Below are 22,500 nucleotides of genomic sequence, written 5' to 3' on the forward strand. Positions count from 1 at the left end.
AAATTCACGAAGAATAGATTACAGGCCATTAAAGAGGGAGTCCACCTAGAAAAAAAAATATTAAAAGCCAGCAGCTACAAATACTACAGCTGCTGACTTTTAATAAATGGACACTTTTGGGTGGAACTCCGCTTTAAGTAGTGGATGTGTATGGATTATTTTTGGGAGAAGAAGGATATCGTTTGGTGTCACTTTAACGATACATTTATCAAACTTCACAGAATCACTTACAATTCGTAGTTCTTTTGCTTACTGCATAGACTGTAATAAAATTCCAATGACGCTGTATTGCATACGTATACAGTATTATTACTTAGTGCTTCCATTGACTGCTGACAGCCTGCAGGTGGCAGCACAACCACACTGCTTTGAGGACAATGTTCCTGGCACTTACAATGTGACAGTGGACTAGAAAAATCCTACTACTGAGCCTTGATCCAGCCACTTTGTTTGCTTATAGTTTGTCTCAGGTCCTAAGATATCTGCTAGCCTATCTCCAAACTTGGTTATTGTGAGAACAAAAAGCTGTACTTTTCTCCTTCAATCATCATGGCAAGTGTCACTGTAGCCTCTATATGCAGCCTTTCTGAACCAGGACCCAGGGTTCCTTCAGAGGTTGCTATGGGTTCCTTAAGCAACAAGCATAATTCTGCTTCTTCAAAAAGTAACCACTGACACCAATGATCTTTTTTTTTGTAAAATCTTTATTTAGAAACAATTTTAGCATGAAACAACAAAATCAGATAGTCAAAAACCCGTATTGAGACATGCGAAATCCAGGAAAAACACACATACATGTACTGACTATCTTGAGGATAAGAAAGAAGAAAGGGCATATCAGTAAAAATAGAAATTACGCCTTGATACAGGTCAGTGAAATCACCCTTCCTTGTACTTAGAATGTCAGTGCATTTTATGATCCGTATCCCAAAAGTTTATCTAATATTCACCAAGAGAGCAGAAGCCTGCATAAAACTAGCTCCGCCTCCAATGGGGTGCTTTTGTGTTCAAAAGGATAGGTGGCATCCCGTTGGCAGTAGTCCCAAGAGAGGGGGGCCGAATCAGCCTCCATCAACCTCTCCCGGCCCACCGCATCAGACAGGGACGCCCGTGGCGCTCTGTTAGTGCTGATAGGGGAAAAACTGAGGCCAACCCCGTTAGAGGAGGTTTCCCTTTCTACAGCTGGCCACTATGACCATAAGTCCAATTTGTACAGAAAAAGAAAGAATTAATGTAAGAGGACCTGGACCGTGGAACAAGAAGACTGTAGATAGAAGAAAAACAAAAGAATAATAAGAGAGGGAGAAAAAGGGAAAAGATTAGGGGAGGGGAAAGAGGGGGGGGGGGGCAGAGCATACCTGCGATTTGAGGTAGGGTCTTCAATTCTGCACCGGGCGAGTTTCACCAGGATCGAGTTGCCTCCAGAGGGAGCAGAGGGAAGAAGGGGTTTTCACGAGGCCATAGTGCCATTGTCTAAACGAGATCTAAGGGACGGTTCCGCTAGCTCCAGCAGTGCCAGGTCTAAGCTGGAGGTTGCTTGCCCCGGGTTGGCCACATAGTCCAACCAGGGTCCCCATGTAATGTTAAAGCGTTCCACAGTGCCTCTGCAAGTCGCTGTCCAATGTTCGGCCTCTCTAATGTCATTTACTTTTTTAATCTATTCCCTTGAGGGAATTCTGGACTGCTTCCAATAGATTGGGAGTAGGCGCTTGGTCGCATTTAAGAGATGTGGCAGTGTGCTTTTTTTGCATCTGCTAATCGGAATATGGGGAATATGTAGGAGGAAGTGAGCCGGTAATAGAGGGATATCCAGGTCTAGGATTTCTTTTATTTGGGATTTAATGTCTGCCCAGTATGGTTTGATCCGGGGACACTCCCACCAAATATGTAAGAGTGTGCCTTTATGGCCACATTCCCTCCAGCATTGGTCGGATATCGAGGGGTAGATACGCATTAGATCAGCCGGCACCCTGTACCAGCGCGACAGAACTTTATAGTTATTTTCTTGGGTTTTCGACTCTATAGAGCTGGAGTGAGTGAGCTGGTAGAGGTGTGTCAGCTGAGCCGCGGAGAAATCTAGTTTAAAGTCTTTCCCCCATGCCCTTATGTAAGCTGGTCTATGTCTTGGTAGAACCTAATAGGTGGTACAATTCCGAGATCATATGAGGGATCGGTTCTTCTTCTACAAAAAGGCGTTCAAAGGGTGTAAGAGAGGAAATGTCCCTTATAGAGGGACCATGGACCTCAAAAAAATGGTGGAGTTCTCTATATCTCCAAAAATTCATTTGGGACCCACTATGTCTGGCCTGGAGGGACTCGAAGCTCAGTAACTTACCATTTCTCATTAGTTTTCCACGACTGGCATTGCCATCATCCACCCAAGGGCCAAAAAAGGCCAATTGTTCACCTGGCGGGAACCACAGAAACCCTCCTAACGGAGCCAGCGGGGACAAGGGAGGAGATAAGTTTAAGGTCGGGTTTATCCGATCCCAAATTAAAGCGAGGGTCCACCTATCTATCGTTTTTTTTTTTTTTTTTAGTTCATTCACAAACTTTTCTTCTCAGCATTATATACTCACATATTGTGTGTAATATGTCCGCCTGTGTCAGATTTCGTCGGAAAGAATAACTTATATTATTCACTGCAGGTGGTTTCCATCTTCATTGTGGGCATTTGAAGCCCACAAGCATTTATTTCCTGGATGTGGTGAATGCTGTGCTCCCAGCATTCACCGCTCGTTCCCGCACATGCTCAGTGGCATCCTGGGAAGCCTGAGACTAGCTCCCAGGAGTCTGGGAGAGGCTAGAAACACGCCTACTCCCACGGGAGGAGAACCAGGAAGTGCAAAGAAGAATAGAAAAATAAAAGGTAATTACGGCGATTTAAATTTTTTTAAACGGCATGTCAGCATCTAGGCAAGGAAGAGAATACATACAGATATTGTTCAAAATTTGGGTGGAACCCCGCTTTAAGAGAGCGTGCACCTTTAGTGGGGAGGTAGTGTCAGACAGTCCTCTATGTTCCCGAGAGAGCCATGGTGCATAGGCCAGGTTTCTCCCTGCCAGAGCTTGGACTGGGTGTGGAAATGCCAGTTGAGGATCCTTTGAAGAGCGATAGCTCTGTAGTATCCCAGGATGTCTGGGACACCCAGACCGCCTGTCTGTTTTGAGCGCCATAGCACCCTCAGAGCTATTCTGTGTTTCCGTGTGTTACATACAAACCCAGACAGCATAATATTCATTCGGGTAAAAAATTCTCTGGGCAGGCGGACTGGTATCATTTGTAAGAAAGAGTATGCATGGCAGAATGTTCATTTTTATGATGTTAATGCGACCCAACCACGTAAAGGCTGTCTTGGCCCATTGGGAAAGATCTTTCTTGACCGCTTCAAGTAAGGGGGGATAATTTGCGGAGTAGAGGGTGTCATACCAGTCCGTTAATCGTATACCCAAATATCTAATGGAGGACTTGGCCCAGGTAATGGGAAAGGCGACTTGTAGACTATTTGCTAGAGAAGGGGTCAGGTGAATGGGTAGTATTTCTGACTTAGAGAAGTTAATCTTAAAATTGGAGAGCTTCCCGAATCGCTTTAGTTCACTCATCAGGACTGGCAGGGAGATCAGAGGCTCCGAAAGTGGAAGAGCACATCGTCCGCATAAGCCGATAGTTTGTGTTCGATGTTCCCCACCTTCAGGCCCCTTATGTCTGCATTCGCTCTTACCGTACATAACAGTGGCTCTAGTACCAGTGCGAAGAGGAGGGGGGAAAGAAGGACACCCCTGTCTCGTGCCATTTCTGATTGGGAATCGGGGGGAGAGCACTCCATTTACCTTGACTTGTGCGCAAGGGGTAGAGTATATGGCCATAATTGAGGTTAGCATGTGCTGTCCCATCCCCTGGGCCTCTAATACTGCCCTTAGATATGACCAATCAACACGGTCGAAAGCCTTCTCAGCATCGGTCAAAAGAATTATATAAGGCTTCTGATCAGGACAGGTGTGGGCCCAGTGGATGAGCTGAATGGCTCTTATGGAGTTGTCCCTCGCCTCCCTCCCAGTGATAAACCCAGTTTGGTCAGGATGAATGATATGGGGCATAAGTCGCCCAAGCCTATTCGCCAGGGTTTTCGCTAGAATCTTAACGTCGACGTTAAGGAGGGATATGGGGCGGTAACTTTGGGGAAGCATTGGGTCTTTACCCTCCTTTGGCAGTACCGTAATATGAGCTAGCAGCGCCTCAGGGGGAATGAGGGTCCCCTCTGCGATGGAGCTGAAATAGTTACACATGTGGGGTACTAGATGGGGCAAGAAAGTCTTATAATATGCTCCCGTATAACCATCCGGTCCAGGGCTCTTCCCATTTGGCAGGGACTTTACTGTCATTTCTATCTCACTGATGGGAATCGGTAATTCCAGGTCTGCGCATTGGTCCGTATTCAAGGGTGGGACACCAGCCGACGCCAAATAATATAAATATATATATGGCTTGTCTACGTGTTTGCCGATCTAGCAAACGCAAAAACAGTTCCCTCAGATCAGTCAACCTCTTCAATGCCTCAGGGTCTCTACTTTGCTTATGTCTAAGTTCCGCCTCCTGAAGGGCGTCAAGAACTCTTACAAAATCTGCTTGATGCATTTTTTTGAGCTTGGAACCTAATGATATCAATTATTCCCTGATTACTGCCTTATGCCCCTCCCACACCATACCTGCACTGAGGTCATCTACAGTGTTTTCCTCGAAATAGTTAGTAATAGTTAGTAATGGCCTCCGTCACCCCGGCTGCCGCTGCAGTATCGTCCCGCAGGTTTTCATTTAACCTCCACGTCCAGGCCCTAGTGCCAGATGGAAGATTGAGAACCACCCCAACTGGTGCATGATCGGACAAGGTGATGTTCCCGATGGACGCAGACTGCAGGAGCTCCAGCATGGGGCGGTCAACTAAAATGTGGTCTATGCGAGTATAAATCTGATGGACAGCTGAGTAGTAGCTGAAGTCCCTACCCATGGGGTGAAGGATCCTCCAGCTATCCAGTAAGAGGTGTGTCTGAAGGGACTTGCGGAAATGTTTAAGGAAAGCGTAGGAGCTCGAGGGTCGGGAGCTAGAAGTATCGAGTACAGGATCTGGACCGATGTTGAAGTCCCCAGCAAGGACCACAAAGCCTTCTTTAAATTCTACTAGTAGTTCAAGGGTAGCATCTATGAAGGTTATCTGGTTAGAATTGGGAGCATAGATTGTAGCGAAAGTATACTTTCCCGTGATAGTACCTTTCAAAAAGACGTAACGGCCCTGTGAGTCCATTTTGCTCCCTGAGATCTGGCAAGTTTTGTGAAGGTCAGGGAGGTAATTGGAGGTAGGGGAGGCACTGTGGAACCATTGGTTATATAAATTGGTGGGTAGTATAGGTAGGGATTGATGGGTAAAATGGGTTTCCTGTAAGAGGACCACCTGTGCTCCTAACTTCTTAAGTTCCCACCATAATTTGTTTAGTTTCCCTGGGGAACAGAGGCCTCGTACTTTATAGGATATTACCTTAAGTGTAGTCATGGAGGATCCGGAAGATGGAATGGATGCAGAGTATTCCAACTCGCCCGGTGCAGACCACGAAGCAGAGTGACGCTCCTGGGAGGATAAGTGAGAGAAGAAGGAGGGAAAGAGATGAGAGAAGAAAGAATAGAGAATAAAGACAGAGAATTATCTGTCAATGCAAAAAAAAAACACAATAAAGTAGCGTTAACCAAATCAGTAAATAAAACATCTGTAGGCCGGGTGTGAGGACCTCCCACTCAAAGGGGGGGGGACCGCGACCTAGTGTCCCAATAAGGGACTGTACCCAAAAAAGGGGGGCCTACGTGGGGAACGTGTGCCAACATAGGGGGGGAAGGTAGGAAGTCCCATCCCCGTCCACCGCATCTTACAAGGTGTTAAGACCAGATGAGGGGGTTAGTTTGGTTTGGGCAAATGTATCTATATCTATATCTATAGATATAGATAGAGATATATAAATATATACTGGGGCCCTTTACTACGACCCCACAACGGCCCTTTCACATGTTCTGCAGTGAGCTCCCTTCCTACTGTATTGGGGTCCCCCAGGGTGGCAGAAAACAATATATATATGTCACCAGCATACCAAGAAAATATAAGGATCCAAAGCAATGGGAGAACTATCAGGGTTGCAAAGGTTGTCTTGCCTCCGGGCCCTGGTGTTCTGCCACTGTGGGGTTTCCCAGCCTCCTCTTGCTGTCCTGCCCCTGCTATTGACTGCTCTGGTCTGGCATCTCTTGGAATTTACAGGCTGGTTCTCCTGTCCTAAGGATGGGAGAAATCAGTCTGTTTTTTCAGTAACTGAGAGTCCTGGTGGAGTCCTTCCTGCAACTCGCTCTTCTCCCTGCCAATGAGGATGCAGGGGAAGGAGCAGATCGGGCGGCCGTGGTTGTGTGAGCGTTCGCATTATGCAGTGTCAGCAAGCAGAGGGAGGGGGGAGGAATCACCCGCAGGAGCTGACTGGGGATTCTCTCCCTCTTAGACATTGATTTTTTGTAAAAAAAAAAAAAAAAATTTTTTTTCATATGGGGGGGGGGGCCGCACATAATGGGGCACAGCATAATGTTAGTGGGGTCAGGGCCCCCTCTGGCCCCCCTAGGGATGCCATTGGTGGGGAGAACCTCCTCTAGTTTCTCTTCTAGGGATTCCACTCTGTTGCCCAAATGTGAAGTATCAGCCTTCAGCTGGGCGACATCTTCAGTGAAAGCTTTCTCCACTCTGCATGTAAAGCGTTCTAGATCTTCTCTAGTGGGGAGGGACATGATATGGCGCCTGATGTCCTCATCGCCCAGGAAGTCGGACACTTCAGAACGGCCATCCAGGGATACAGGGGAGACTGGGGGGGCTTAGTCACTCACCGACCCTGGGGATGGTGAGTGACTCAGGTTAGGGAAGCTGTCCCTTTCGACGGCCGAGCCGCGGCTGGCTGAGAGGATTTTGCAGTTCTCTGTGTCTTCCCGGTCGGCGCCATATTGGAGGACTCACGGCCTTGTCCTCGGGTCCCTGGGAAATATGAATCCAGCTGTCCCTGCCGGGTTTTGTTGGTCTGTGGCAGTTGGGAAGACTGCAGTGGTCGCGGTGACATGGGGGGAGCCATTAGGTGTAGGTAACTTTGGTAAAAGGTGAGCGGAGCTGAGGCAAAGCACGTCCTCACTCCTCCATAGCCAGGACACGCCCACCAATGATCTTTTTAACTATCTGTTGGGGGGGCATTCTTCTCACTGGCCACCAGTGTGAGGAGCATTCTTCCCCACTGATCACCAATGTAAGGGGCATTCTTCTCATTGATCACCAATGTAAGGAGCATTCTTCTTATTGATCACCAGTGTGAGGAGCATTCTTCCCACTGATCACCAATGTAAGGGGCATTCTTCTCATTGATCACCAATGTAAGAAGCATTCTTCTCATTGATCACCAATGTAAGGAGCATTCTTCTCATTGATCACCAATGTAAGAAGTATTGTTCCCTCTGATTACCAATACAAGGGGCATTCTTCTCGCTGACCATCAATGTAAGAGGTATTCTTCCCACTGATCACCAATGTAAGGGCATTCTTCCCATTGATCACCAATGTAAGGGGCATTCTTATCACTGACCTCCAATGTAAGGTGCATTCTTATCTTGACCACCAATGTAAGAAGTATTCTTCCCGCTGATCACCAATGTAAAAAGTATTCTTTCCACTGATTACCAATGTAAGGGGCGTTCTTCTCACTGACCACCAGTGTAAGGAGCATTCTTCTCACTGATCACCAATGTAAGGGGGCATTCTTCCCTTGACCACCAAAGTAAGAAGTATTCTTCCCACTGATCAACAATGTAAAAGGTATTCTTTCCACTGACCACCAATGTGAGGGACATTCTTCTCACTGATCACTAATGTAAGGAGCATTCTTCCCACTGACCATCAATGTAAGTATTTTTCTCTATGATCACCAATGTAAGAAGTATTCTTCCCTCTGACCATCAATGTAGAAAGTAGTCTTCCCGCTGATCACCAATGTAAGGAGCATTCTCCCCACTGGCCACCAATGTAAGGAGCATTCTTCCCACTGACCACCAAAATAAGAAGCATTATTCTCATGGACCACCAATGTAAGAAGTATTCTTTCCTCTGACCACCAATGTAAAAAGCATTCTTCCCACTGACCACCAATGTAAGAAGTATTCTTCCTGCTGATCACCAATGTAAGAAGTATTCTTTCCACTGACCACCAATGTAAGAAGTATTCTTTCCACTGACCACCAATGTAAGAAGTATTCTTTCCAATGACCACCAATTAAAGAAGTATTTTTCCTGCTGATCACCAATGTAAGAAGTATTCTTCCCTCTGACCACCAATGTAAGAAGTAGTCTTCCGCTGACCACCAATGTATGGAGCATTCTTCCCACTGACCACCAATGTAAGACGTATTATTTTTCCTTACCACCAATGTAAGAAGTATTCTTTGCACTGACCACCAATGTAGGAAGTAATCTTCCCTCTGACCACCAATGTAAGAAGTATTCTTTGCTCTGACCACCAATGTAAGAAGTATGCTTTGCTCTGACCTCCAATGTAAGAAGTATTCTTGACTGTATTCACAAATGTCTGACACATATAAGCCCCCTGCTGCATCCTCTCACCTTGTGACTTGCTATAAAATTACAACCTTGTAGCCTCATCACTGGAGAAGAGGAGACTGGGGATATGTATCCTCCTACCTGCAGCAGACTGATGACATCGCCCCAGCCTAGGCAAAGTCACTGAATGGAGATGAAGGGTAATAGTAGAGCTGTTTTGAAAAATTCTACCATTGCTGTATATTTGTACATGTCAGGAATGTACAACATGCAGACCCATAAAGGAATTACAGCATGTTATGACAGCACCAATTACTTAAATAATTGTCTAATCTGCTCATCCAGAGAATGGAGATCCTTTTACACACGTGGTTGTGAGAGCTGATTGTATTTTTGCTCCAGGCTTAGCTTTGATTCTCCGGAATCCTGTTGTACAGATGGAATTCTTCTATAGAAGAGTGTTCATAATTGTAGGAAACCAGGATTGGGCGTACCGGGGGAAGAACAGCTGGGAAGCCTCTTTCCTCGCACAGTTTACATAATGTAGAGATAGATTTCATGCCTGCCTCTGGCCATTGTCAGATTACTAGAGATAGGTGGGAGGGACACTTCTCTTATATAAACAGAAACCAACCTGAAATGGCAGCTTGCATCAAACTGCTGCTCAGCAAGACGAACCCATATCCACCAATCAGAATTCTTCCTTTCTTAGGAGGATTTCAGTAAAAAGAAGATTGGCTGCTATAGAGAAAGGTGACCAGATTTTTAAAATGAAATCCGGGGACATATTTTTTTTTTATTTTTTTATTTTTATTGGCAAATAGTAAACTATTTTCTAAGCTTATTTTCCTCAAATGATATATTGTGGTATGTGTTTATGGAGTGATTGTATGATATATATGTTATTTCTAGAAATCATTTCATACCAGCCCCATAGCATTATTATACCAGCGCAACCGCATAACATCATTATTTTCTTGTTCATAAAAGCAGGAAAAGGAAAACCATGCATTTTAAAGCACATTTGTAGAGTTTATTATACTCACCAGTGCTCATCAGTGCCCATCAGCGCAGCCTCACCAGTGCCAATCAATGCAGCCTGATCAATGCAGCCTCATCAGTGCCCATCAGTGCAGCCTCACCAGTTCCCATCAATGCAGCCTCATCAGTGCCCATCAATGCAGCCTCACCAGTGTCCATCAGCTCAGCCTCACCAGGGTTCATCAATGCAGCCTCATCAGTGCCCATAAATGCAGCCCGTTCAGTGCCCATCAGCTCAGCCTGTTCAGTGCCCATAAATGCAGCCTCGCCAGTGCCCATCAGCTCAGCCTCACCAGTGCCCATCAGCTTGGCCTCACCAGTGGCCATCAGTTCAGCCTCACCAGTGCCCATCAACTTAGCCTCACCAGTGTCCATCAATGCAGCCTAATCAGTGCCCATCAGTGCAGCCTCACCAGTGCCCATCAGCGCAGCCTGTTCAGTGCCCATCAGCGCAGCCTGTTCAGTGCCCATCAATGCAGCCTCACCAGTGCCCATCAGCTCAGCCTCACCAGTGTCCATCAATGCAGCCTCACCAGTGCTCATCAATGCAGCCTCACCAGTGCCCATAAATGCAGCCTGTTCAGTTTCCACCAGCTCAGCCTGTTCAGTGCCCACCAGCTCAGCCTGTTCAGTGCCCACCAGCTCAGCCTGTTTAGTGCCCATCAGCGCAGCCAATCTTCTTAATGGGGGCATTTAGTTATACTTTTATTCAAATCGGTGCTTTGCCCAACAACAGGTTTGTTTTGAAAGCCTTCCTCCTAGCAGAACCTACTTGCCCCCCGATTCATTCAGTTGAACTGATTAAATAAACTACTTTCATACGTCCAGATATAGAGAAGCATGTAATGCACACCTTACTTTTGTAGAGCCTGAAGGAGGAGCTGTGTGAAAATTTCCATTAGAGTGACTTTTAAGACTACACAGGACTTCTTTTCCTTGATCTCAGCAATGGAATTGAGCAGCAGGGCAAAGAAAAATGGGTATATGCTTCTAAAGGGGTGCGAAAAAATTAAATGGCAAAAGCACAGATTTATTTTAGGGGCCCATTCACACTTGTGCATTGTGGCAACAATACATGGCAACGCGCTATGCACGGCGCATTGTGGTGTCATTCATCATGTTCCTTTTCAAACATATCCAAAAGTCATGTACAGTGGGGGAAAAAGTATTTGAGCCCCTTCTGATTTTGTACCTTTGCCCACTAACCAGGGCTTTTTTTCTCAAAAAATAGGTGCTGGAACTTAACCACGGCCCCACAAAACCCCTCCCCCTACACACACCCTCCAATTAACATCAAATAGTGGGTATGTTCAGTCACATTTCACAAAAACAGTAGGAGGGTCTTAAAGGGGCATTAAATACCAGGATTGCATTACACACAGAGTGCAAAGCTGTCGCTTGTAAACACAGAAACCAGACTTCTGTGTTTACAAGTGATTGTGGTGAGCAGGCACCAAAGGGTCTGAGCCAGAGGTGGTGGAACTGAGTTCCACCAAGTTCCCCCTGAAAAAAAGCCCTGCCACTAACAAAGAAATGATCAGACTATAATTTTAATGGTAGGTTTATTTTAACAGTGAGAGACAGAATGACAACAAAAATATCCAGAAAAACGCATTTCAAAAAAGTTATAAATTGATTTGCATTTTAATGAGTGAAATAAGTATTTGATCCCCTATCAATCAGCAAGATTTCTGGCTCCCAGGTGTCTTCTATACAGGTAACAAGCTAAGATTAGGAGCACTCTCTTAAAAGGAGCTGTATAAAAGACACCTGTCCACAGAAGCAATCAATGAATCAATCAGATTCCAATCTCTCCACCGTGGCCAAGACCAAAGAGCTGTCCAACAATGTCAGAGACAAGATTGTAGACCTACACAAGGCTGGAATGGGCTATAAGACCATCGCCAAACAGCTTGGTGAGAGGGTGACAACAGTTGGTGCGATTATTCACAAATGGAAGAAACACAAAATAACTGTCAATCTCTCTCGGTCTGGGGGCTCCATGCAAGCCTCGTGGAGTTTCAATGATCATGAGGACGGTGAGGAATCAGCCCAGAACTACACGGGAGAATCTTGTCAATGGTCTCAGAGTAGCTGGGACCATAGTCACCAAGAAAACAATTGGTAACACACTACACCGTGAAGGACTGAAATCCTGCAGCGCCTGCAAGGTCCCCCCTGCTCAAGAAAGCACATGTACAAGCCTGTCAGAAGTCTGCTAATGAACATCTGAATGATTCAGAGGAGAACTAGATGAAAGTGTTGCGGTCAGATGAGACCAAAATCAATCTCTTTTGCATCAACTCAACTAGCTGTGTTTGTAGGAGGAGGAATGCTGCCTATAATCGCAAGAACACCATCCCCACCATCAAACATGGAGGTGGAAACATTATGCTTTGGGGGTGTTTTTCTGCTACGGGGACAGGACAACTCTTGGGTTTGAACCTCCTCCCCTCAGCCAGGGCATTGAAAATGGGTCATGGATGGGTATTCCAGCATGACAATGACCCAAAACACACGACCTAGGCAACAAAGGAGTGTCTCAAGAAGAAGCACATTAAGGTGCTGGAGTGGCCTAGCCAGTCTCCAGACCTTAATCCCATAGAAAATATGTGGATGGAGCTGAAGGTTCGAGTTACCAAACGTCAGTGTCAAAACTTTAATGACTTGGAGAGGATCTGCAAAGAGGAGTGGGACAAAATCCCTCCTGAGATGTGCAAACCTGGTGGCCAACTACAAGAAATGTCTGACCTCTGATTGCCAACAAGGGTTTTGCCACCAGGTACTAAGTCATGTTTTGCGAAGGGGTCAAAAACGTATTTCACTCATTAAAATGCAAACGTATAACATTTTTGAAATGCGTTCTTCTGGATTTTTTTGTAGTTATTCTGTCTCTCACTGTAAAACCAAAACTTTCCAGGAAATTTGTTACATTTTCATTCTGATTAAAGGAAAAAAACAAACTTTTTAGGCTTGTGACAATGATGTGTCTTGTTGGTCAAGAGGCCCGTGGTTGGCACACTGTAGATTTCTCCATACTGTCCTATGATGCACAGTTCTCTGTTAGGAAATCAAGAAATGACGGAACACAATCCACCGCTAATGAGGTTTGCATTGTATTCCTGCTACAGACATGAGACTTCGGGTAGATGAGGTCATTCATGTGTGACTTCCATAACGCTGGGACTGAATGAGCATCTAGAGGAAGCCCTCTTCCTGTACTAATATGTGATTATGGCATGAATTATTATTAGACAGGATTTATACAGCGCCAACAGTTTACGCAGTGCTTTACAACATGAATTGTTGGAAAATCTGTTTGTCTATGGTACTTGAAAAAAGTGGCTTTGTCTTTATTTAGATAAGACTGGCGAAAAAAATCCAGAAGCATTAGGGCTCTTTCACAGTAAAAATAGGAGGCTGAGCCACTGTTCAGCCACCCACTGATCAATGAACGGAAAAGGCAAACATGTCCTTCATTCATAGATCATGTTTCATTTATAGAATCTACAATATGGGGGGGGGTATAGTTGATACTTAGAGGCTGTAGGGGTTGGCATAGTTATCATTCTTGATGAGTGCCAGTCTTAGGTCCATCAGGTTTATTAACCCCCACTGCACCGGAAGATTATGTTGCCAAGTGTAAAGGGGTGGGGGGGGAGCGGTTCTGAGGAGGAAGGCTTTCAACTAATGCAGGAGCCAGCAGCACTAGGGACATTTTGCATTGATAGTAAGTCCCGTCTTTTGTGTGTAGCACTAACTCACGGTGGAGCTGCTGGTTTAAGCGGGTCTGTTACCTTCACCTTGCTTCCCTCTGTTTCACTGGCACCGGGTCTAGGGGTTCCATTGAGTTTACTCCTGGACAACACACGCACCAACACTGGAGTACGTTTTCAATGCTTTATTAAACAAATGACTTAGGAAGTAGCAGGAATGAGGTAGAAAGGAAACTTGCAGAAGAAACTCAAATATTCTCTGGTAGGGTTCTCTTGACAAATGTCCCGGTAGAATTCAAATACTATTTGAAATGCGCTCCCCTCGTGGGAAACACTCCTTGCTCGTCTGGATAGGCCTCTCTCACCGGTCTAGCAGCCAGTACGCAGCACGAATCAAAGTCTCTGCCACAGACTTGTTTGGGAACAAAATCCGTACAATCCTCTGCCACAGGATGTATAGATTTCTCTGTAGTGAAAGTCAGTCACAGTGCTTGAACCTTTAAGCCGAGCCAGCAACACTATGCTGTATAGTTACTTTTGGATACGTCCTCCAACCGAGTCACCAGGCCCCTCTATAGACCAGCACGCTGCGTGATCTCTCCAAGACGGGTCCTCCCCTGGGATCTCCTCGGTTGTCCAGCTTCGTCACACAGGACCGACAGCTCAGGACCATTCCTCAGGCCACGGTGGTAGGCCCCAGACAAGCCTCTGGACCCACCCCTGCGCCGCTGTATCGTGGGCCTCCCGATCGGAGGACCACGAGGTAGCTCCTTAACGAATACCTGTCGGCCAGGAGGGCCAGCAGGTGGCTGTAAAACGAACCCCAAAATATGGCGTCTGTCCCATAAATACCCTCGCCCAGAATGCAACTCGGAGGACCACCGCCACCGAGCGTGCCCCTGGGACAGAGGAGCATCCATACGCTTCAACACGTTGCCTTTCCAACCCTGACCAGTGGCAACAGCGACACCCACCGGTCAGCATGGAAACACACATAACGTCAGCCAAGCTGGAACAGAGGCAAACTTTAACCTTCCTAACGCACAATTTACTAAATTTACCTAACATGCGGTAGATTGCAAATCTACCAGCGCTACGTGTTTATTTTACTACTTTTTTTTTTGGACTAAACTGAGGCTTATTTCACCTTTACCAAAAATCTGCCTATCCAGTTAAGGGGCATCTGTAGATGAAAAACAAACTGTGCAGCATTGACCAAAGTTGAATAATGCCCTTGGTAAAGCCATTTATGTACCTCATGAAGCCTGACTGGAAAACTTCTAGGACGTTGCTAAGACACACCCAGCTGCTCGCCTTCACCATCACAGGAGTGAGCTCTCAAACGCTGAGTTTAGAGCTACTGCATCAAGGGAGAGAAAGAGCATGTGAGGTGGTTTTATTCAGAGAAGAAGCTCACTACTGTGAAGATGGAGGTGAGCAGTAAGGATGAGCTCCGGCGTGTTCGCACAGCCCACGTGCAGAGCCCGCCAGGAAGTCGGCACTGCGCTGCGCAAATCACAGGCAGTGAGACATTGTCCCGATGCGCGGCTGCAGAGATCGGGAAATGTCTCACTGCCTGTGATTAGCGCAACGCAGTGCCGACTTCCTGGCGGGCTCTACACGTGTGGGTGTGCGAACACGCCGGAGCTCATCCTTAGTGAGCAGTAACAGCTAGGAGCCTCATAGTAACATCCTTAGCAACGTCTTCCAGTTGAGCATCATGAGATATAAAAATGGCCTACACCTTTAGTAAGGGCATTATTAAATTTTGGTCAAAGCTGCACAGTTTGTTTTTATCTACAGACTCCCCTTATCTTCATAGGTTGTTTTTTAATAAAGGTGAAAAAATGCCTTGAAGAGGAAGGAAATACTTTTGTTATAAAAATGGTACTTTTTTATATATACTGATTAGTACATTGGACCTAAAAGAGGGATACTTGGGAGTTCTAGTATGGCCTGTATTAATGGAGGAGGGGTGGTGGAAAAGTCAGGCATAGTCGACATCACTGAGGTCCATTGGGCCTACTTTAGGCTCAGCTTCCAACGCACTAATCCCAACGCACACATTCCTGTAGAAATGGCTGTGTATATAAACGGGTGTTGTAGCGAACAATGGCTGGAACCGTGTCAAGTCAAAGAAATAAAATGTCACCAGCACACCAAGGATCTCCAGAGTGGGTCCAGAGCTTTAATCAGTGATCACACCATTACAGCAGATTGTAACGTTTCAGGGCCAGGCAGGACCCCTTCATCAGGGTATGTGACGTCACAAGCCTGATGAAGGGGTCCTGCATAGCTCTGAAATGTTGCAATCTACTTTAGGCTCAGATCACACAGCCTGCAATGGCTAGATAGAACCTAAACATTCGCTGAAGCTCCTTAACCTCCTCCTGCCCGCACTATAGCCGAACGACGGCTACAGAGTGGGCCTTAATTGCTGGAAGGCCGTCATATGACTTCCTCCCGTGCATGAGCTGCCTGCACGCCCCCTGTCTATGAGATCCCCGGCCCCTTACCGCGTGATCAGCTGTCAGCCAATGACAATTGATCATGTGATGTAAACAGAAGATTGGGAATCAGGTTTTTTTTCCCCTCGCGCTCTCAGCGGACATCGGTCCCTCACACAGAGAGCTGCAGCTGCCTCATCTGTGCCTGCCAGTGCCACCTATCAGTACCCATGAGTGCCACCTACCTTTGCCCAACGGTGCCACCTATCAATGCCCACCAGTGCTGCCAATCAAGGCCCATCAGTGCCTCATCAACAGTGCCACTGATCAATGCTGCCTATCAGTGTCACCTACCAGTGCCCATCAGTGCCACCCATCAGTGATCATCAGTACCACCTATCAGTGTCTGTCAGTGCTGCCCATTAGTACCAACCATCAGTGCCACCTATCGGTGCCCATCAGTGCAGCCTCATCAGCACACATCAAAGGAGGAGAAAAATTACCTGTTTTCAACATTTTATAACAAACTAAGAAACTGTTTTGTTTTTGTATTTTTCAAAATTTTCTGTGTTTTTTTTAGCAAAAAATAAAAAACCCAACAGTGATTAAATACCACCAAAAGAAAGCTCTATTTGTGTGAAGAAAATGATAAAAATTTCATTTGGGTACAGTGTTGCATGACCGCGCAATTGTCATTCAAAGTGTGAGAGAACTAAAAGCAGAAAATTAGTCTGGGCAGGAAGGGGGTTTAAGTGCCCAGTGAGCAAGTGGTTAAAGTTTTTTAGACTGATTTATAGCTTGAAAATATCTGGAAAAAAACAAAAACCCATACTCAGGGAAGAAGCTGCTTTTTATTGTGATCTGGAGTCCAAGTTTAATTGGGGAGCGATTGATGGCATTCATGTTATAATAAGCTTTCACCTGAAATCTGTATAGAATATGGTGTGGCCTATCGGTCAGGGGACAGGTGACTCCTTGCAGCTCTTTGGCACAAAGCCGCTGTCATAACTTTTACAGCCCGGGTGGGTCAGCAGCTCTTGTCTGCATTGTTGAAGGAAGGTGTAGAAAATACTGAGAGTTTCCAGATTCTTGTCATACTATAAATATTTCCTTCCTATCTCTTCCTTGTACAGGAAAGGGGCTGAGCTACAAAGTGGTGTGATTCTGACACAGACGTGCTTCCCTCACCTCCTGGCAACCGCCCTCACTTGGGTCTGTTTGAGTACAGAGGCAACAGCGAGTACACAATCCTCGGAACAAAAGTCAATTACGGATGCTAAGGAAACCATGTTTGTAAACCCAGAAATAAATCGCATAGCATCTGTTATGTGGCCTGCGATACTAACATCATTATTATTATTGCGCAGCAAAAAAAAATACAGAAGTTGATGCCATTCTGGTGCGTTTGGTTCCCGTAAAGGGTCAGTGCACCTCTCCAGTAAAAAATGAAAGGGGAACTAGCACCCTTCCTTCCTACTCCTCAGTCCCTGCTGACCTTACCTCTGTGGTTAATAGTTTCCCCGTCCACATAGCCCTGCGCAACAGTCCTGGGGTTTGAAAAACAACACTGTTTCTTCTCTTCTTTTTCTATGAATGTCAAAATGGATCGGAGCCAGTCTGACCAATCAGAACCACTGTGATCTGTCCTGGCATCGCTAGGGAAAGAAGAGGAAGAACAGTGTGGTATGCAAACCCTAAGACCAGGTTGCGTGGATGGTGAAACTTCATCACCCACAAAGTTAAGTGCAGCGGTGATGAGGTTAGTTCACCTTTTTCTATTTTCTAATTAGCTAAGAAAAAAAAAATCACCTTTAGGGCTAGTTTACACTTGCTTCAAAACATGGCTTCGGACATGCTTTGTTAAAGCTCTCTGAACACTAGTCAAAGCCCCTGTCACTAAATAAAATGGTTAGCTTACAGTCCTGTTTACACCTTGCTTTGGCTTGGTGCTTCGATGAGGCTTCGGTGGAGCTTCGATGAGCCTTTGGTGATGCTTCGTTGGGCTTCGATGAGCCTTTGGTGAGGCTTCGTTGGGCTTCAATGAGGCTTCGGTGTGGCTTCAGTGGGCCTTCAAGTGAGCTTTGCCATAGACTTCTATGGAGGCTTTGAAGACGCTTTGAAGCACAACTAAAGCTACATGGGGTATAATTTTTGAAGCAAAGCAAAAGCAAAGCAAAAGCAACATGTAAACAGGACTTTAGGGCTCATTTACACTTGCTTCGGCTTCAACACACATTAACGGCTAGTTTTACATTTGCTTCTAACAAGGCTTCGGGCAGGCTTTGATAAAGCTCTCTGAACGCTAGTCAAAGGTAAACGTTGGTGGACAGCCATTTTTAGGTCTCTCCAGAGATGCTCAATTGGGTTTAAGTCAGGGCTCTGGCTGGGCCATTCCAGAACAGTCACGGAGTTGTTGTGAAGCCACTCTTTTGTTATTTTAGCTGTGTGCTTAGGGTCATTGTCTTGTTGGAAGGTAAACCTTCGGCCCAGTCTGAGGTCCTGAGCACTCTGGAGAAGGTTTTCGTCCAGGATATCCCTGTACTTGGCCGCATTCATCTTTCCCTCGATTGCAACCAGTCGTCCTGTCCCTGCAGCTGAAAAACACCCCCACAGCATGATGCTGCCACCACCATGCTTCACTGTTGGGACTGTATTGGACAGGTGATGAGCAGTGCCTGGTTTTCTCCACACATACCGCTTAGAATTAAGGCCAAAAAGTTCTATCCTGGTCTCATCAGACCAGAGAATCTTATTTCTCACCATCTTGGAGTCCTTCAGGTGTTTTTTTAGCAAACTCCATGCGGGCTTTCATGTGTCTTGCACTGAGGAGAGGCTTCCGTCGGGCCACTCTGCCATAAAGCCCCTACTGGTGGAGGGCTGCAGTGATGGTTGACTTTCTACAACTTTCTCCCATCAACCGACTGCATCTCTGGAGCTCAGCCACAGTGATCTTTGGGTTCTTCTTTACCTCTCCCACCAAGGCTCTTCTCCCCCGATAGCTCAGTTTGGCCGGATGGCCAGCTCTAGGAAGGGTTCTGGTCATCCCAAACGTCTTCCATTTAAGGAGTATGGAGGCCACTGTGCTCTTAGGAACCTTAAGTGCAGGAGAAATTTTTTTGTAACCTTGGCCAGATCTGTGCTTTGCCACAATTCTGTCTCTGAGCTCTTCAGGCAGTTCCTTTGACCTCATGATTCTCATTTTCTCTGACATGCACTGTGAGCTGTAAGGTCTTAAATAGACAGGTGTGTGGCTTTCCTAATCAAGTCCAATCAGTATAATCAAACACAGCTGGACTCAAATGAAGGTGTAGAACCATCTCAAGGATGATCAGAAGAAATGGACAGCACCTGAGTTAATATATGAGTGCCACAGCAAAGGGTCTGAATACTTAGGACCATGTGATATTTCAGTTTTTCTTTTTTAATAAATCTGCAAAAATCTCAACAATTCTGTGTTTTTCTGTCAATATGGGGTGCTGTGTGTACATTAATGAGGAAAAAAAATGAACTTAAATGATTTTAGCAAATGGCTGCAATATAACAAAGAGTGAAAAATTTAAGGGGGTCTGAATACTTTCCGTCCCCACTGTATGTGCATACTCGTGTGTATCTGCACATTTTCATAAGCACGTAAAATGCTTACCATCAATGCATGTTTTTTTTCACTGATCTAAACACTGCGCTAGTTTACTAATATTTACGTGATCCACTGAAAGCAATAAGCTGCATTCAGATCAGTAAAAAAAGGTCGAATGCCTAAAAACATTGGCGTTTTTGGCACATGTGTGCAAGAACCCCTAAAGTAGTTCTAAACCCAATCAATAAACATTTACATAAGCTTCATCATGTGAAAACCTATTTTCTGTCTTTTTTAAACGTGCAGATTTTATTGCAAAAATATCTGGTGACCCGACCATGGGGGGGGGGGGGGGTGCTTTTTGAGGCCCTTCCTGTTATGGGGTAACAACTGTCTCCCTATTATGCCCCTGCATTGTCACCATGGTGGAGACTACAAGTAGATGTGCTGAGATACTGTATATGAAAGAGGGTGAAAGAGGTTGGATTAGATCAGCAATGCTGAGATATAACCAAGGGTGAAAACAGTATTTTATGAAAAAAAAAATGGCAAATGTTTATAATGCATGGTGCTTTAGCAAGCTAAACGTCATCTATTAGTAGACCATGTTGCCCAACCAGTCATTTAAAGCTGAAGTTTAGTTAAAGAAGTACAGCCAAAGCTCGTTTGGCTATACTTCTTCTGTGGATCACTGGAGTACAGTTCGTTCTGCACTCCTGTGACCCATTTTTAGCAGACAGCGGGCTGAAGCCTGCTGTCGGCTGACATCACAGAGCCGGTCCAGGCTCGAGCAAGATCGCGCCAATGGAGTCGGGATTCAGCCACATGCCTGGACAGGCACCCGGCTCAGCCTCTCAGCGAGCCCCTGAGAGGCTGATCCAGCGGCTGTCGCCCCCTCCACAGCCCAGTGAGTGAGGGAGGGGGGCAGAGCAGAGAACCAGTGACTGACAGTCACCAGCTATCTGCTCAGGGAGCTCTGAGAACCAAGCGATCAGTGGTGTTAGATCGCTCGCCTCTCTGTGTTAGAGCTGGCGAGGGACAGATGTTGCATCCACCTAGGTAAGTATGATTCAGGAAAAAAAACTAACCCCATACTTCTCTTTTAATTTCTTTTTTTATTAGCACTAGGGACTGTACTTACATGAATGAAGAGTATCCTGTGTGCTGGTAGCTGCCGTGTTCTTTGAAATCTTCCATCCTCTACCCCCCAATACCCCAGCTATGATCTTACGGTGCTGCAGGGTTAATATGAGCAGTTTCACCTGTCACTTGTCAAAAGTGCCGACTATTCCTACCCTGTCCGCCTCCCTGCCCTATTTATAGAAGCTGTACTTTCAGATCCCACAATGAAAAGAGCTCCTCCATTCATAGAGTGCTTTCCATTGTGGAAACCGATAGTATGGCTTGTATGAGAGGGGGAGTGGGACAATTGGACAGAAAAGGCAGGCATAGTCAGTACTTTTGACAAGTGTCTGTGACAGGTATGTAATAGGGTTGCCACCTGTCCGGGATTCACCGGGACAGTTCGGGTTTGGAATCGTGCTACCTGAGACCCGGACACATTATTCAGACCGGACTATGGCCTCCCAGCAGGGTTGCTGGCTGCAGTTGTCTAAGCTGAGAGTGTCTGTTACATTCTCTATCATGCTGCCCAAAGCCAGCACTAACATCCCCCCCCCCCCACACACACACAGACAGGAGAGGAGAGAGGGCTTGATCTGCTCCTCTTCCTCCCACCCCTACCCCTCTGTGTCTGTCCATACTCCAATCCCCGGTGCCGTGCCTCAGAAAAGGAAAGTGGGGGCCTTAAATTTGAAGTCCAGCAGCCTCAGATACATCTGGATGAGAGGTGCTGACTTCCAAAGGGTGAGTGAACTCACCATCCATCCCTGTCTGTGACTGCCCCCTCCCCCTTTCTCTCTCCTGCCTCTGAGTAGTGAGTACACTAAGGTAAATCAGGGTTCTCAGAGCACCCCTTACATTAGAGTTCCACTTTACACCAGAGGCCACAGTGTTCCGCCTTACATCAGAGTCCTCTCCCTACATCAGAGTTCTCAGTGTTCCCCCTTAAATCAGGGTTCCCAGAGCATCCCTTATGTTAGAGTCCCCAGAGTTCTTACATCAGAGTCTGCAGAGTCCCGCTTTACAGTGTAAGGGAACTCTGCGAGTTCAGATGTAAAAAGGGAACTCTGTGGACTCTGATGTAAAGGGGGACTCTTGTTATTAACTTCATATGATTAGAAATGTTATTTATTAGCAAAATATATCTATAAAAAAAAATCGCTGTGCACCGCTAAAGTGTTCGGGTTTGACTTGAAGAAAAGGTGGCAACCCTAGTATGTAAGCAAGTGCAGGTTGACCTCCCTTGTGCTGTTGGTGCTGTTGCATCCACTTTGCAGACCTATTCCTCTTAGGCCTCCATACATGTCAAAGAGTGGGTTGCTGTCCAATTGGACACTGACACTTGTGTGACTCCTGCGGCCATCTTTGGTGAGGGCAGATTACAAAAAAGCCTTGGCTCACTGCAGTTGGTGCACATTCTGTGTGGTGAGGTTAGGGACAGGTACCTTCTGGTCAGGGAGAGTGAACCTAGTGCAGTGACAGGTTCTGGAGGAGGAGGGAAAGTATAGGGATTGGATTGATGCAGACTACTTTGGAGACTTCTCTGCTATTTAGAGCATACTGCATCTGCCTGCCTTTCACCCCTGTGCCAGGTGCCGCTGACCTCGGTCTTCCTCTCTCCTGCTGGAGGTCCATCTCCTGTGTAAGTGTTGTTGCTCAGTTATTACTGTTGAATAGACTCAATTATTGTAACTGGAACTGTTAACAATATATTCCGCATTCTCAACCACTTTGTGTGCAGAGTCTTTCCTTTGGGTGCCTACCACCTGGGTCCTCAACGACCCCTCAGCCTACAGGTAGGACCCCACAAAATCTACAATAAATGTCCTGAGGAACCTCCGTATGTTGGAGAAGATGTGGTGCCTCTGGTTCCTTCCTCCACATTTGGTGGGAATGCCCCTTTATTACTTCCTATTAGATGGAAATCCATAACAATTTTGATAATCTGACCCCCAGTAAGCCTATACAAAGGTCTCTAACCATCC

At 46.1% G+C, this 22,500-nt stretch overlaps 1 long non-coding RNA gene across 1 annotated transcript in view; it reads right to left on the reverse strand.

Moving 5' to 3' along the window:
* Positions 1–22,500, reverse strand: part of LOC141133323 (uncharacterized) — a 75,319-nt gene that overhangs the window by 33,087 nt on the left and 19,732 nt on the right. The window contains exon 2 of the long non-coding RNA XR_012243049.1: positions 5,532–5,621. This is a non-coding gene — a long non-coding RNA (uncharacterized lncRNA). The remainder of the gene's footprint in view (positions 1–5,531; positions 5,622–22,500) is intronic.

Source organism: Aquarana catesbeiana, linkage group LG03 (assembly GCF_042186555.1).
Source record: "Aquarana catesbeiana isolate 2022-GZ linkage group LG03, ASM4218655v1, whole genome shotgun sequence".
In the NCBI taxonomy this organism is placed as follows: Eukaryota; Metazoa; Chordata; class Amphibia; order Anura; family Ranidae; genus Aquarana; species Aquarana catesbeiana.